This window comes from Hemicordylus capensis, chromosome 4 (assembly GCF_027244095.1).
Source record: "Hemicordylus capensis ecotype Gifberg chromosome 4, rHemCap1.1.pri, whole genome shotgun sequence".
Lineage (NCBI taxonomy): Eukaryota > Metazoa > Chordata > Lepidosauria > Squamata > Cordylidae > Hemicordylus > Hemicordylus capensis.
In genome coordinates, this window is record NC_069660.1 from 238,837,982 (window position 1) to 238,851,454 (window position 13,473).

General features: G+C 45.1%; 1 protein-coding gene and 1 long non-coding RNA gene across 8 annotated transcripts in view; one reads left to right on the plus strand and one right to left on the minus strand.

Moving 5' to 3' along the window:
• The window catches only part of LOC128322586 (uncharacterized), a 29,941-nt gene extending 17,670 nt beyond the window's left edge, over window positions 1-12,271 (plus strand). Inside the window, exon 4 of the long non-coding RNA XR_008305796.1 lies at window positions 11,999-12,271. This is a non-coding gene — a long non-coding RNA (uncharacterized LOC128322586). The remainder of the gene's footprint in view (window positions 1-11,998) is intronic.
• ANKRD12 (ankyrin repeat domain 12) overlaps window positions 1-13,473 on the minus strand; it is a 125,510-nt gene that overhangs the window by 5,983 nt on the left and 106,054 nt on the right. The gene's annotated exons all lie outside the window — the stretch shown is intronic.

A 13,473-nucleotide genomic window follows, 5' to 3' on the forward strand; every position in this document is an offset into this window, starting at 1 on the left:
GAACATATATGCCTATTGCACTCGCAAGGCTACGTAACCAAGCTGTTGAGTACTGAAAGCAGAGTAACAAGTAATCATATAGTGGCAGCGAAAGAAAGTATAAACTGAATAAATTCCCAGAACCTGGAGACTAAGTTGTTATAAAATAATATAAAAACAAATGACCTCCCTGTTAGGGTGGGTTCCTGACAGAGACCTTTCCATTGGCCTGTTTTCAAGCAATTCACCCTAGCTTGCTCCTGATAGATTGTCCTTTTCTTTAAGGGCCAAACTTCACAGCACACCAAATGACATTGTACTTCTACCTTTTTAATTGTCACTGTTGGCCTTTTGGGGATGTAGCCATGCTTCCAACAGCTCCTTTGCTGGCAGGCTTCTTCTTGCTGCTAGGATGCTACACAAGCACCAGTACTCTCACTTTCACTCTTCCCTCTCCAGTACCAAATGTGGTGCTGGAGGGGAAGAGTGAGAGAGTGCACATACTGGTGCTTACACAACATCACAGCAGTGAAGAGAAACCAGCCAGTGAGCGAAGAGGCTGCTGTCATTTGATGCACGCTCCATGCTGCTTAACTGGCATGCAAGTGGTGTCAGGGCATTCCAGAAGGCCAGCAATGAGGGAAAAGAGGGCAACATATAGGCGATGAGGTGAGCCATCCATCCATGTCGGCTCTGGATAAGGCATGGTGGCTCGCTGCCATTCACCTCAAGCAGTAAATAACTATGAGCCAGTGCTGCATGGCTTGGTGGGGATTTGAAACTGGATCTCCCATGTCTTAATCCAATATACTCTAACAATTATACTGTGCCAGCTCAAAACCACTATGATAACATTTGTGAAGTTATATAACAACATACACTAAGCTATCAGTAACAACAGTATAGTAATTAGGGATATGCACGGAACTGGTCTGGAGACCCTTTATGGGCCTCCGAATCGGTTCGAAGAACCAGTGGTTCTGCCGGTCCGGCACTGGTGTGGGTGGCTCTTTAATGGCAGGGGAGGGTGCACTTACCCCTCTCGCTGCTTTTCCCCTGCCGGCACTCCGTATGTTTCCCAAAATCCATGGGGCGTCAGCATACCTCCCTGCCACCCCTTCCCCCATTGTTGGCCAGAAATAAGGAAGTACTGTGTGCGCGTGCGCTCGCTACTGTGCGTGTGTGCCCACTGCACACACGACATGCGTGTATGACAGTACTTCCTTATTCCGGCCAACAATGGGGAAAGGGGCGGCAAGGAGGTATACTGCCGCCCCATGGATTTTGGGAAATATACGGAGCACCGGTGGGGGAAAAGCAGTGGGAGGGGTAAGTACACCCTCCCCCACACTTAAAGAGCCACCCCCACCAGCATCGGACCGCAGCTCCACGGTTCCGTGCACATCTCTAATAGTAATATCACATATAAAGAATATAATAATAAGCAATGTTTTCTTAGATGTGCTGTAATTTTGAGCAAATACCTCTTTTAGAAATCGCACAATCTGATCTAGTCTGCATTAGAATTATTGGGACCAGAAATCTGGTCTGCAAATTACACAAAACTAGTGGAACAATGCTCTAATCCAGGGGTTCCCAACAGGGGTTATAACTTTCACTAGGACTTGAAGGGCTCTTGGGGGTTACCCAGAGCCCTCCTGCCTCCCCACACTGCAGGCATGCTATTTGTTAATCTGAGAATCTCTGGCTAGAAGCCAATGTGTCCGCTGCAGAAGGAGAAGGAGGAATGTGAAGATCCTCCTCTTCTGCTTCTGACTGGCTGGTTGTATGCTGAAGTCCAGGGTACCCCTCCCTTCAGCCAACGGATATGGGCCCATTAATTTCAATGGGAGCACTCACCTTCAGTCTGGATGTAAGCCAGTGACTGGAGTAGCCTGTCTCATAGTTGTAACATTTAATTTTTTGTGTGTGCATGTGTGTATGTATAGACATACATGCACACACAAAAACCTCTTTAGGGTACATGAGCTGGAGATTTGCAACAGGAGTACTACACCTGTTTTTAAAAGGTTGGGAACCCCTGCTCTAACCGCCAGCAATTCCCACCAACTCTCCAGCTGTGGAGGTGTGCTACCTCCAAAAGGTTGTTCCACAGGGTCTGGGACCCCTCTGAATGATACATGAATGATGCAGCTGGGGAGGAATATCTGTGCCCAGATATATCGTGTGTAACTAGAAATTTTTTCATCAAAGCCAATAAACTTTATATTACACTTTTTAAAAACTCAATACACATGCTCAATAACTGTGTTGGTATACTAACAGTTAAGGCAGCCTAAGAATAATTTTAGCAAGAAGGGAACATGTGCTTAGCTGTTAAGCAAGACTTCAGGTGAGATGTATAAAGTACATACACGCACACACATTCACACCCTAGAACCAAATATATTCTTCCCCATGGAATCATGATATGATCTCTGCTTGAAGGGGCAGACAAAGAGTCTCGATTCTCATGCTCTGTGTGTGTGTGTGTGTGTGTGTCCCCACTAAGACGGACAGACAGACACTCTAACCAAATATACAGATATATGAAAGTACAGTTCAAACAACAATGCTGGAGAAAAACCTATAACAGCCATTGAAACTTCTCTTCATATTCAGTTGGATGGATTCAGGTACATTGAAGTCCCACTCCCACCCTTGAAGGGATGCATATTTGTGCTAACACTGTGAGTGCACACAAATTTTTGCATACTCTGCATTCCCCACCCCCATGGAATGATGGTATGATCTCTGTCTAAGGGGCAGATACAGCCTGGGCACATCTAAGAGTCAGTGTTTTGTAATGGAAAAAATGTTGGACTTGAGAGCTCTGGACTCAAATCCCCATGTCAGAAGACTTGGAGGAAGGTCAGGGTTTGCTTATTACAACTAATGGTTGGCTTTACAACTAATGGTAAGGCCAACAAAAATATGTGGATCTCTGCAGCCTTCTTCCAGCATTTGGCTAAGAGCACATATAGCTGATATACTATATACCACCTTGTCAGTAACCTATTGGGCAGCATCCACACTAAGTTAGTCATGATTAAGTCCCATTAAAATTAATAGGACAAGTTAGTCTCCCCAGTGAGGTTTGCCTGGTGCTGTCACTTTTTTTTTTTTTTAATAAACGCCCTGTGAAGAGATTTCTGATCACTTAGGGTTTTTAAAATGATTTTTTAAAAAGTGTTTTAAATGCTTTGCATTTTTGTTGTTGTTTTGTGTTATGATTCATGTATTGTGTTTTATGTGTTTTTATTGGATTTTTTTTAATGTGTTGTGAGCTGCCCAGAGAACAATTTGGTATGGGGTGGCTAACAAATAAAGCATGCTGGTCTCTTTTACCCTGTCTGTAATACCCAGCCCAGAGTTGGTATTGCTTCTGTATCCAAACCCTAAAAAGGTCCTGTACTTCAAGAGCTGAATAAAAGGGAGAATTTCACCAGATATGGCTTTTAATGACATGGTGCTATGGTGATGGGAGAAGCTGCACCTCAAGGATTTTTTCCTTCTATTCTGCTTGTAAGGTACAGTTACTTTCTTAGGATAGCGACCAGGCAGTTCTATGCACCCTAGCTCATAGTCTACATATTTCAAAGTCCCTTCTCTGTTCCCTCCATTCTTGGCAATAGCTAAATAATTGACTGGTTAGTACAAATAAATCAGCCAATCTGACCTATTCCTTCAGCCACCTTCCCTCCAAGCTCCCTATCTCAAAGCTTCCTTTTGTTTTGGAAACATCATACAAACTTTTCCAGTCCTCAATCTCTCTGTCCTCCTGTCATTAGGGCCTGTGACAGGTTTAATTCCAGCCAAACCATTCCATCACAAACCATGTTAGCATGCTATGTTGCATCATGCCTTTCTAGCAGCGAGAATGTTCATCAACATCCCAAAACCTCAAAATAGGTTGTATCCCAGCTTTCTACAGGACATTGCTTGGTCATCAGAAGCGCCTTTCACATGCTGGAGAGCTGCACTTATGCAAAATCCCTTTCTGCTGGCAGAAAGACCATTTTCATAAGCACGTCTCCATCCATGAGCAAAAGGAGCTTCCAGTGATGCAGCAGTGCTCTGCAACAGGTTAAGATACAGCTCATTAGGTTTAGAACATTATAGTGGATTCTATCCAAATAAAGCCATAAGTAAGTCATACTGGCTGACATGATAGCACAGTGGTATGAAGTCACTGCGCACCGCTGAGGGGCTGCAGAGGACCCATAAGGCAGCCCTAACAACATGGAGAATGGACAGCTGTACAAGTAATGCTGCCACCATTTCTGCCAGTTGCAACAAGAGGAGACACTGCAATAGTGCTGCTTGTGCAAGCTCTGCAGCATTGGGGCTGCCTTAGGCCCAATGCACAGCCCCAATGCAGTGCACAGGGGCTCCATATTGCTGCGCATCATGTCAGCCACAGAAACGAAATCACAATTAACTTATTTCATTGGATTTCAATGGTGCTTTGTCATGACTAACTTTTAAACACACACACATCCATCCCAATGTATCTGTTTTCCTTTTTTATTTTTGTGGTTAGTTTTGCTAATCTGTTTTCAAACAAGATGCTGACAGGTAGGTCTCACAGTGTGAACTAAATATATATATTTGCATTATGTAAAAGAAAAAAAGGTTTGAAAAACCTATGGCTGACATCCTAACCAATGAAGCATCAGTGCAATGGGAGAAACACCAGTGTAGCAATAATACTTCTGAAGAATATCCCCCCCCGCCCCCCCGCATTATTTTATTTTATTCTTAACACACATTCATATACCACCCCTATATAAAATCTCAGGGTGGTTTATAATTTAACCAAAACAGCATCTAAAACCTAAAAATCATATAAAATAGATTGGAATTGAATTTTTATTTCAGTCATCAACCAGACAAAAGTACAATAGAGAAGTAGTAAACTCCTGTAATCATGATTCTGCCAGTACTTTCTTACAAAATACCATTTACAATATAACAATATATAGTACAATCAACACTCATGATTTTAACAATGGCTTTCTTACACAGCTTGCAATGTAGCAAAATTTTGCCACCTTGGTGGAAACATTAATATCACTGTTGGACAAAAGGAGAGACACATAAAAGGCTTATGGCCTACCTGGGAATCTAGACAAAATAGGTGACAAAAGTGCTAGTCGAATCTGTCTACAAAACAAACAGTGAAGCAGAAACAGGTTGCTCACCTGTAACTGATGATCTGATAATGATCAGTTGACATCCATTAGAACGGGGAATGGGTTCTGTGCCTGTGCTGAAGCCTGTTGGTGTGGAGCACCACAGCTCCTCTCGGCGTTTGCGCCCTGCCCCATGTGACCATGTGGCTATTTAAGGTGGGAGAAAGCGCCAGCACTGTAGTTCCTTGGAAACTGGAGAAGTTGAACATCTTTGGAGAAAAAAGGAAAAAGAAAAAAGGAGGAGGGAGCAGTAGTGTCACTGTAACACACCTTCAAAGAACACCTCTCCCAAAATTTGCCTCCACTGCAGAATACAAGTCAATGGCATAGAGCTTTACGAAGGGCTGTTCTGAGGACCGGGTTGCAAATGTCCCAAAATGATATGCCAGCTAAATGAGCCGCTGAAGCACAGTAAGCTGGGTGCTCAAAGGGCATGTCTGTCAGAGCCGAAAGGACCAAGGATATACTCCACTGATCCAGTGTCTGTCTAACCGGAGGATACAGATTGGTGAGACCTTTCAGAAAGCTCTTGCAGCTGAGATGGGAAAATACTGTCTTTCCATCCCATCTTGGGTGTCTAGCTGAGATCACTAAGCGAACCTTTACAGAGACATTAGAAAGTAGGGAGGTCTTTAGAGTGGTTAGGTACAGCAGCTTTCAGAGGACGAAAGCTGTTTGAGGCCACATAGCAAGTGAACCTTTTCCATTTACTAGCATAGTTTCTCCTAGTGGCAGGCTTCCTCTGGTTAAGTAAGATTTTATATAGAAGCCTATCTTCCATGCTGTTAGCTAGAGTGGGCACTTCTGGGTACAGTACTTGACTGTTTTCTTGTGACAGAAGATCTTGGCGCTGAGGAAGCCTCCTGTATGTGTGGTTGGTATGATGAGTAGATGTGGAAACCATGGTTGCCAAGGCCACCATGGAGTGACCAGGATTACATGTGGCTTGACAGGTCAGAAGACGTGCAACCACTCTTCTTACAAGTGGTAGAGGAGGATACATGTATAATAGGTGCTGAGACCAGTCAATCTGGAACGTGTCCCCCAATGACTGTGGGTTGTGGCCTGCCCTTGAGCAAAACATTTTGCACTTGGCATTGAGAACTGTCGTTAAGTTTATTTTTGGGAACCCCCAAGCTCTGAATATTGGAAGCAAGTACTTGCTGTTCAGTTCCCACTCGTGCCGCTCTTCCCTGGTCAACGAACGACTCAGATCGTCCACCAGGACATTCTCTGTCCCCTTTATGTGAATGGCCAAAGGAGTGATGCTGTTTATGATGCACCAGTGCCATATCTGTATGCTCAATGGAAATCTTTCTTGTGGTAAATAGGCTCTACCCCTCTGGGTATCCAGAAAAGCCCCTATGTAGGAAATCAATGTCACGGGGTTTAGATGAGGTTTCTTCCAGTTGACCTCTATCCTGAGGTCCTGGAGAAGGTGCAATAAGTACTGTATCTGAGAAAGTAACCCTTCTCTGTCTTTTGATGCCTTGAGCCAGTCATCTAGGTAAAGGTAAATCACCAGCCCCTTGGTCCGGAGGTACACCAGCACCATTGCCATGCACTTTGTGAAAACATGGGGGGCAGTGCAGAGGTCAAACGGCAGTACCTGATATTGGTAAATTGAGGTCCCCACAGTGAATCTTAGATACTTCTGGTATGAAGGCCTGATTCCTATGTGAATATAAGCATCCTGCAGATCTAACGTTGCAAGTCACTGTTCCTGATGAAGTGGCAGAATTCTTGCAACGTTGTCATCCGATACTTTCTCACATGGATGAACTTGTTCAGATGTCTCAGGTCCATTATTGGCCAAATTCCACCATCCCTTTGGGGGATTTGAAAGTATCAGGAGTTTCTGCGCCTATCGCAATGGGAGAATTACTTTCTTGCCCAACAGCTCCTGCACCTCCTTTTGTAGGGCAGGAGTTGCTTTTGTAAAATGCTGTCCTCTGAAAGTTGGTCATGCCTTGAACTCTAGAGAGTAGTCTGAAGAGTTATCTTCAACACCCATCAATCCGATGTTATGTGGTGCTATGTTTGGGCATGGCTTGCCAATCCGATGTTGTTGTTGGCTGAAGGTGTTGTTTGTGCCTGAAAGATGTTGCAAGGCAGTCATACTCAGTACTACGGTGTTGGTGAAGGCTGATGTTAGCACTGAGTCCCATGATGGCAAATGGTGTAATGGGCTGATGCTGACCTCAAAGGTGCTGCTTCTGGGCCTCCACCTGTTTATTACACTGGCCCTGGTTGTTCTTGTTCTTTGTTCTTTGGTGGATAGTGTTTCTTATGATCTGGTTGGTAGGATTTCTTAAAATCCCTGCAGTCCTGTTGTCTATAGCTGGAACGTGGATGGGTTGTAAGGCTTGGATTTGGCCGCATAAGAGGAAGAATAAGTCAAAGTAAAAGATTTTGCTGTGAACTTTGATTTTTTTTAGCTTCTCCATTGTAGCATCCATCTTTTCCAAGAACAACACTTTCCCATTGAATGGGAGGCCTTCTATTTTGTCTTTCATGTCTAATTGCAAAGCTGCTGAATGTAGCCAAGCATGGCGTCTCAAAGTAATAGATGCACTCATGGCTCTAGATTTGGATTCTGCCAGGTGTTTCGCGGTACTTAACTGCTGTCAAGTCAACTCTGCAGACTTTTGCAAAGTCTTCTTAAAGCGAGCCTTGAACTCTTCTGGTAAGAGAAAGTTCACATCCTGTCCTAAGATGTCCCAAAGGCAATAATTATACTTAGCCATAAGGCTGATTAGTTGGCTATTTTCACCGATAAGCAGGTAGTTGAAAATATCTTTCTGCCAAGCACATCTAACTTCCTTCCCTCTTTATCTGCAGGAATCGTGTGATGCCTATGCGACCTAGAAGAAGTAAAGTGTGCTGTCGAGTCTCTGTCAATTCTTGGCGACCACAGAGCCCTGTGGTTTTTCTTTGTTAGAATAGAGGAGGGGTTTACCATTGCCTCCTCTTGTGCAGTATGTGATGATGCCTTTCAGCATCTTCCTATATCCCTGCTGCCCAATATGGGTGTTTCCCATAGTCTGGGAAACATACCAGCGAGGATTCAAATTAGCAACCTCATGCGTGCTAGGCAAGTCATTTCCCGCTGTGCCATTAGGTGGCTAGCGCAGTCTATAATGAGGGAGTTTGGTACAGGATGTTTCAACAGGTAGGCGTTATCCTATTCTTGCACTCTATATAGGCCTTCTAGTCTTTTAGAGGTTGGAGTGGAAGTATGTGGAACTTCCCAAATGCACTGAGCCGCCTTGGAAATTACCGGTAAGAGAGGCAAGGTGACCGGCTGTGTGGACAAGGACTTTGCCATAAAATTGTATACTGGATCATAAATTGTAGACAATGGTGATTTTAGATCAAGACACAGTGCAGTAGCCATCTTCTTGAGTTGGACATTATAAGCCTTCATTTCCTCAGTGGGGGATACATGCGAAGGCATTGCCACATCATGTGATGGGTCAGGGTCAGTAGATTCCATGTCCAATTCAAAACCAGAAGAACCATGGTGACTCTTGCCAGAAGGTGCTGGAAGGAATGTGGCTGTTGCTCCCATGATGGAGGTGGTGGAGGCCAAGGAATTGCAGGCTCCCAAGGGTCTGTCTGGATAGCAGCAGATAAAACTTGCTTCTCCTTGGCTTGGGCCTGTTTTGCAACCTGTACAGGTTTTGGTGGGGGAGGAGATTCTGCCAGGGTCTTTGTGGCTGCAGCTGCTGTCACCACCACTTATGGTGTGAAAGGGGAGGCATCACCCCACCACCACCAGTGTGTGCACTGCAAGAGCTTGAGAATAGGCTCTGGTCAGAAGATTTTGTTTCTGGAACCCTGAGGACCTCCAAGACTTGTTTTCATCATAGTCATACACCAATCCTGGAGAAGACTGACCGAAGATATTCGACTACACAGCAGGTGAAGTGCGGTGAGAGAATCTGCAGGTGTGCCAGCTAGTTGACGTGGCCAACTGTGCAGCTGTTAATACACAGGGCACCAGCTGATTTTGAAGAATTGACTTTGAAATGGCAGTATCCGAGAATGCATGGAACATGATTCCCGCTCTACTGAATGTGGAAACCCCCTAAAGGTCGAAGGGGTAGTAGCATTGGAGTCTAATACAGAAAGCAAGGATTGTGCCGTGTTGTGATCCAAAGCACTTGCCTCCTCAACCTTGGATGAGTTGTCTTCTTCAATCTTGGAAGTAACGGTGTTTGGCATTGAGGAGTCACTGTATTAGTTAGCACCGGGGTGTTCAGTGCCGAGACCCACTGTCTCGCCTTCGGTGTCAAAAGGGATTTAAACAGCGGTGATACCAGGGATAAGGAGACTGTCCTCCTTATTGGTGCCGACCTAGGTGCCGGAGGAAATAGTGGTCTCAGTGCCGAAGGTCTTGGTGTTGAGAGAGGTAGAGCTGGCAAACCTTGCGTCGACGTCGAAGCTGCCATAGGTTCCCTCAGTGGAGAAGACTGCATGAAGATAGCACTTGCTGATGCCGAGAAACGATATTTCGACATTGATGCTGATGTCAAGGCTGGCTGTTTCAGGGTTGATCTATGAGGAGTCGACGCAGTCGGTGTTGACGGTCTCGATATCAACACAAACACAACTTCTTGCGCCGGGGTTGGTGATGGAGTAGCCTTCGATGTTGACAGGTTTTTCTTCTTTTTGGAGGGCTCCAACGTATCAGTCATCTTGTCTCCATGTTGCTTCAGTGTCTTAGGAGACTTAAATACAGGCATCAAAGGTTTAGACTGGGTTGAAGCCTCAGCCCTCGAGCCATCTCTTTTAGAAGTCGAGTGAGTTCCCTCCTTAGACGGACCAGGGGAACTTAGGGAACATTGGAAGCTGCCATATAATGAGTCAGACCATTGGTCCATCTAGCTCAGTATTGTCTACACAGACTGACAGCGGCTTCTCCAAGGTTGCAGGCAGGAATCTCTCTCAGCCCTATCTTGGAGATGCCAGGGAGGGAACCCGGAACCTAGATGCTCTTCCCAGAGTGGTTCCATCCCTTAAGGGGAATATCTTACCTCACAAGTAGTCTCCCATTCAAATGCAACCAGGGTGGACCCTGCTTAGCTAAGGAGAAAAGTCATGCTTGCTACCACAAGACCAGCTCTCTTTAACATGTTGTCATACAGTGCAGTTCTCAGATGGAGCTCCCAGTTGCATCACATCTGTTTTGAAAAGGACTGGCAAATTTTACACAGAGTGGTGATGTGGGTTTCCTCCAGCCACAGCAAACATAAGTCATGGCTGTCTTGGGAGGGTAGCTTAGCTTTACACTTAGAGCAACGCTTGAACGTTCTTTTATCTGCCTTTTCCTTCAAGCGTTTAGGGTCATCCATTGTTGTTGTCTGTTGTTCAAGAACAAAACACCAGTCTGGACTTTCAACTTGCTTCGTCTGCGAGGTACACAGAAACGTGGTTTTAAACAGTCCAAAGGTCAAAGTAGCTGATAAATCACCCCCTCTCTTTAAAGAACTCACTCAAAGCAAGAGGAGCCGTAGTGACCGAGAAACCGATCGCTATGGTGGTCGCAAAGGAACTGAAATGCTGGTACTTCCTCCTGCCTTAAATAGCCACGTGGTCATGTGGGGCAGGGCACAAGCACTGAGAAGAGCCATGGTACTCCACACCAAAAGGCTTCAGCACAGGCGCAGAACCCATTCCCCATTCTAATGGATTCAACGGATCACACCCCAGATCATATGATCAACCGTCTCAACCGTGCCTGACTGACACAGGCATAACTGTTGAGAAAAAGGAATGCCGAGATAGCGACCATCTAAGAGAGCGGAGGGCAGCGCATTCAAGCGTGCCAAGACAAATAAAATAGATTAAAATTACCATAAATAAAGAACTTTTAAAACATCATAAATTAAAAGCCTGATGAACAGATGTTTTCAAAAGTAGTTTTAAAACTACCAGAGATGCGAGATTCTGATTTCACTTGCAAGTGTGTTCAAGAACCTCAGGGCAGCTCTAGAGAAGGCCCGGTTTTGGGTTACCACCAAGCAAGCCAATAGCAACTGCAACTGGACCTCCCCTGATGATCTTAATAGGCAGTGGGGTTCATGAAGAATTTCAGACTAATGCTGTGCTAATGCTAGGGAATAATAAGGGAATGTCAACAACCTCCCCTTCCCCCAGAAGCCGTCAGTGTCCACCTAAAAATATGTCCTTGAAGGCTGTGCAATCCTCAGGGACATATTTTTGGGTGGCACAGAGTGCTTTTGGGGAAAGAGGAGGTCATCAAAATTTGCCCCTACTGCTGAGCCAGAAATGGGGCTGAATTAGTTGAACTTTTCAGAAGCACCAGTGCTTCTCATGTCGCACCAGTGTTTCGTTAGTCAGGATGTCAGCCTATATATACACATGTACACACAAACAGCATATTCAGCATAATTAGGATTTAAAGTCATAAAGGGTGGTGCCATAAAACAAAGAATGTTCACAAGTATTGTAAAAAGGAGCTGCTCCCACTTATCGTTTAATTAACATTACCCCCTACCAAGAAAACTGACAGGTTTGCTTCTTTGCCTTTAAAAAATAGAAGTGTTTGTGTTTGGCTCATCAATAAAATATAGCTTTCAGTTCAGAGTAATGGCAGTGTTTGCTTGGTCCTGCCACCAGTCTTGTCCTCTGCTTGTCCATTTGCTGCCGCCTCCGCCACCTCCTACTCCTCTGGCTAGGTAGTTAAAAAAATACCCTATGACTGGGTGCCTGAGATGGGAGGAAGCTGTACCATTTCATCCCTTCCTTTAAACCCTGCATGTAGTAAAATAAATTGCCTGCTTCCTTCTACCCCCTAGGCAGCAAAACCAGAGGAACAGGAGGAGGAAGTGTATGACAAGCCTGTTCGACTCATTTCACACAGGGCACCAAAGAAGAGGAGGAAGCAATGTCACCACCTCCCATCTTATTTCATTTTTAATTGTCCCCAGGTGAAGGAAGCAGCAATGGCTTCAGCAACAGCAAGCAGGCAGGCAAGGTAAATCTGTGGGTGAACCCTAGGGTTGCCAACTGTCCCACATTGCGTGGGATGTCCCCTATTTCCTGGGGAGCAATTCTCATCCCGTTTGGGACTTAATTTCTCCTGCTTTTTTACTTCTTCTTACTTTTAAAGCTGCTGCACAGCAGTGGTGCAGTGGGGATGGCAGGCGAGAGCTCTGCACCCACCTCCCAAACCATGACAGCCCAGCCAGGTGAGGTTGCAACGGGTGGTGGGCCGGCTGGCAGGCAGACTCTCAGACTGAGAGACAATAGCAAAGGATCTCCTTCCTTGGGCCCACCTTCAACCAAAATGAGGCAGATCAGGCCAATAACAGGCCTCTTCGCATGTGCGCATGCAGAGGCCTGAAATCGGCCCAATCTGCCTCATTTGAGAGGAAGGCTGGCCTGAGGGAGGAGATCCTTTGCTGCTATCTCTCAGTCGGAGAGTCTGCCTGACAGCGAGCTTGCCCGCCCACTGTGACCTCACCTGGCTGGTCTGTCATGGTTTGGGAAGCGGGTGCAGAGCTCTCGCCCATCACCCCTGCTGCACTGCGTGACCACAGCCAGTAAGCGTGTGCCCTTGCCACCTGGGACCAAGTCCCACCTCTAGGTGGCACCACCCCCAAGATTTCCCCCCTCCCTTGTGTCCTGATTTTGGCTAACGCAATGTTGGCAACCCTAGTGAACCCTGTGGGTGAACCAGCATTTTGATTTAGTGGCATGTACACCTGTTTTCAACTACACAGCCAGGAAGAACTCACTTAAGAGTCCTATTTTATGTCTGTATTCATCCCCAAATGGATACAGCCCACAGGCCCTTCTACTATCATTTTAGTTCTATTATTTACTTTAGTTACTATAATTTTAATTCTATAGCTTATGCAGTTTCTACATAACATAAGAAAGTTGTCTTGAATAATGTTTTGCAAGACCAAGTACAATTTACAGCTTGCATGCATGTACTTTGGGGTGTTTTCTATGCTATTTGTTTGCTACAAAAAGATAAATATTTGTTGTGAAAAAAGCAGAAGAAAACAGCCCAGCTATTCCGCTGAAGAACTATTCCTTGTTTCATCTATTACGTGCAGAAATTAGATTGTGCTGATGTCATTGAAAAAGGAATGTGCAGAACTATCCAGCAAAAAGTAAAACATGGTTGTAGCATTTTCTGATTATGTAGATGAGTGAAAAATAAACCTGTTTCTAATGGCTGATACTTAAGTTAATAAGGCTGTTTAGGGGCTGTCTGAGAGCATACTGTTTGTTGTACGTTTGTTGTATGGTTTGTTACAAC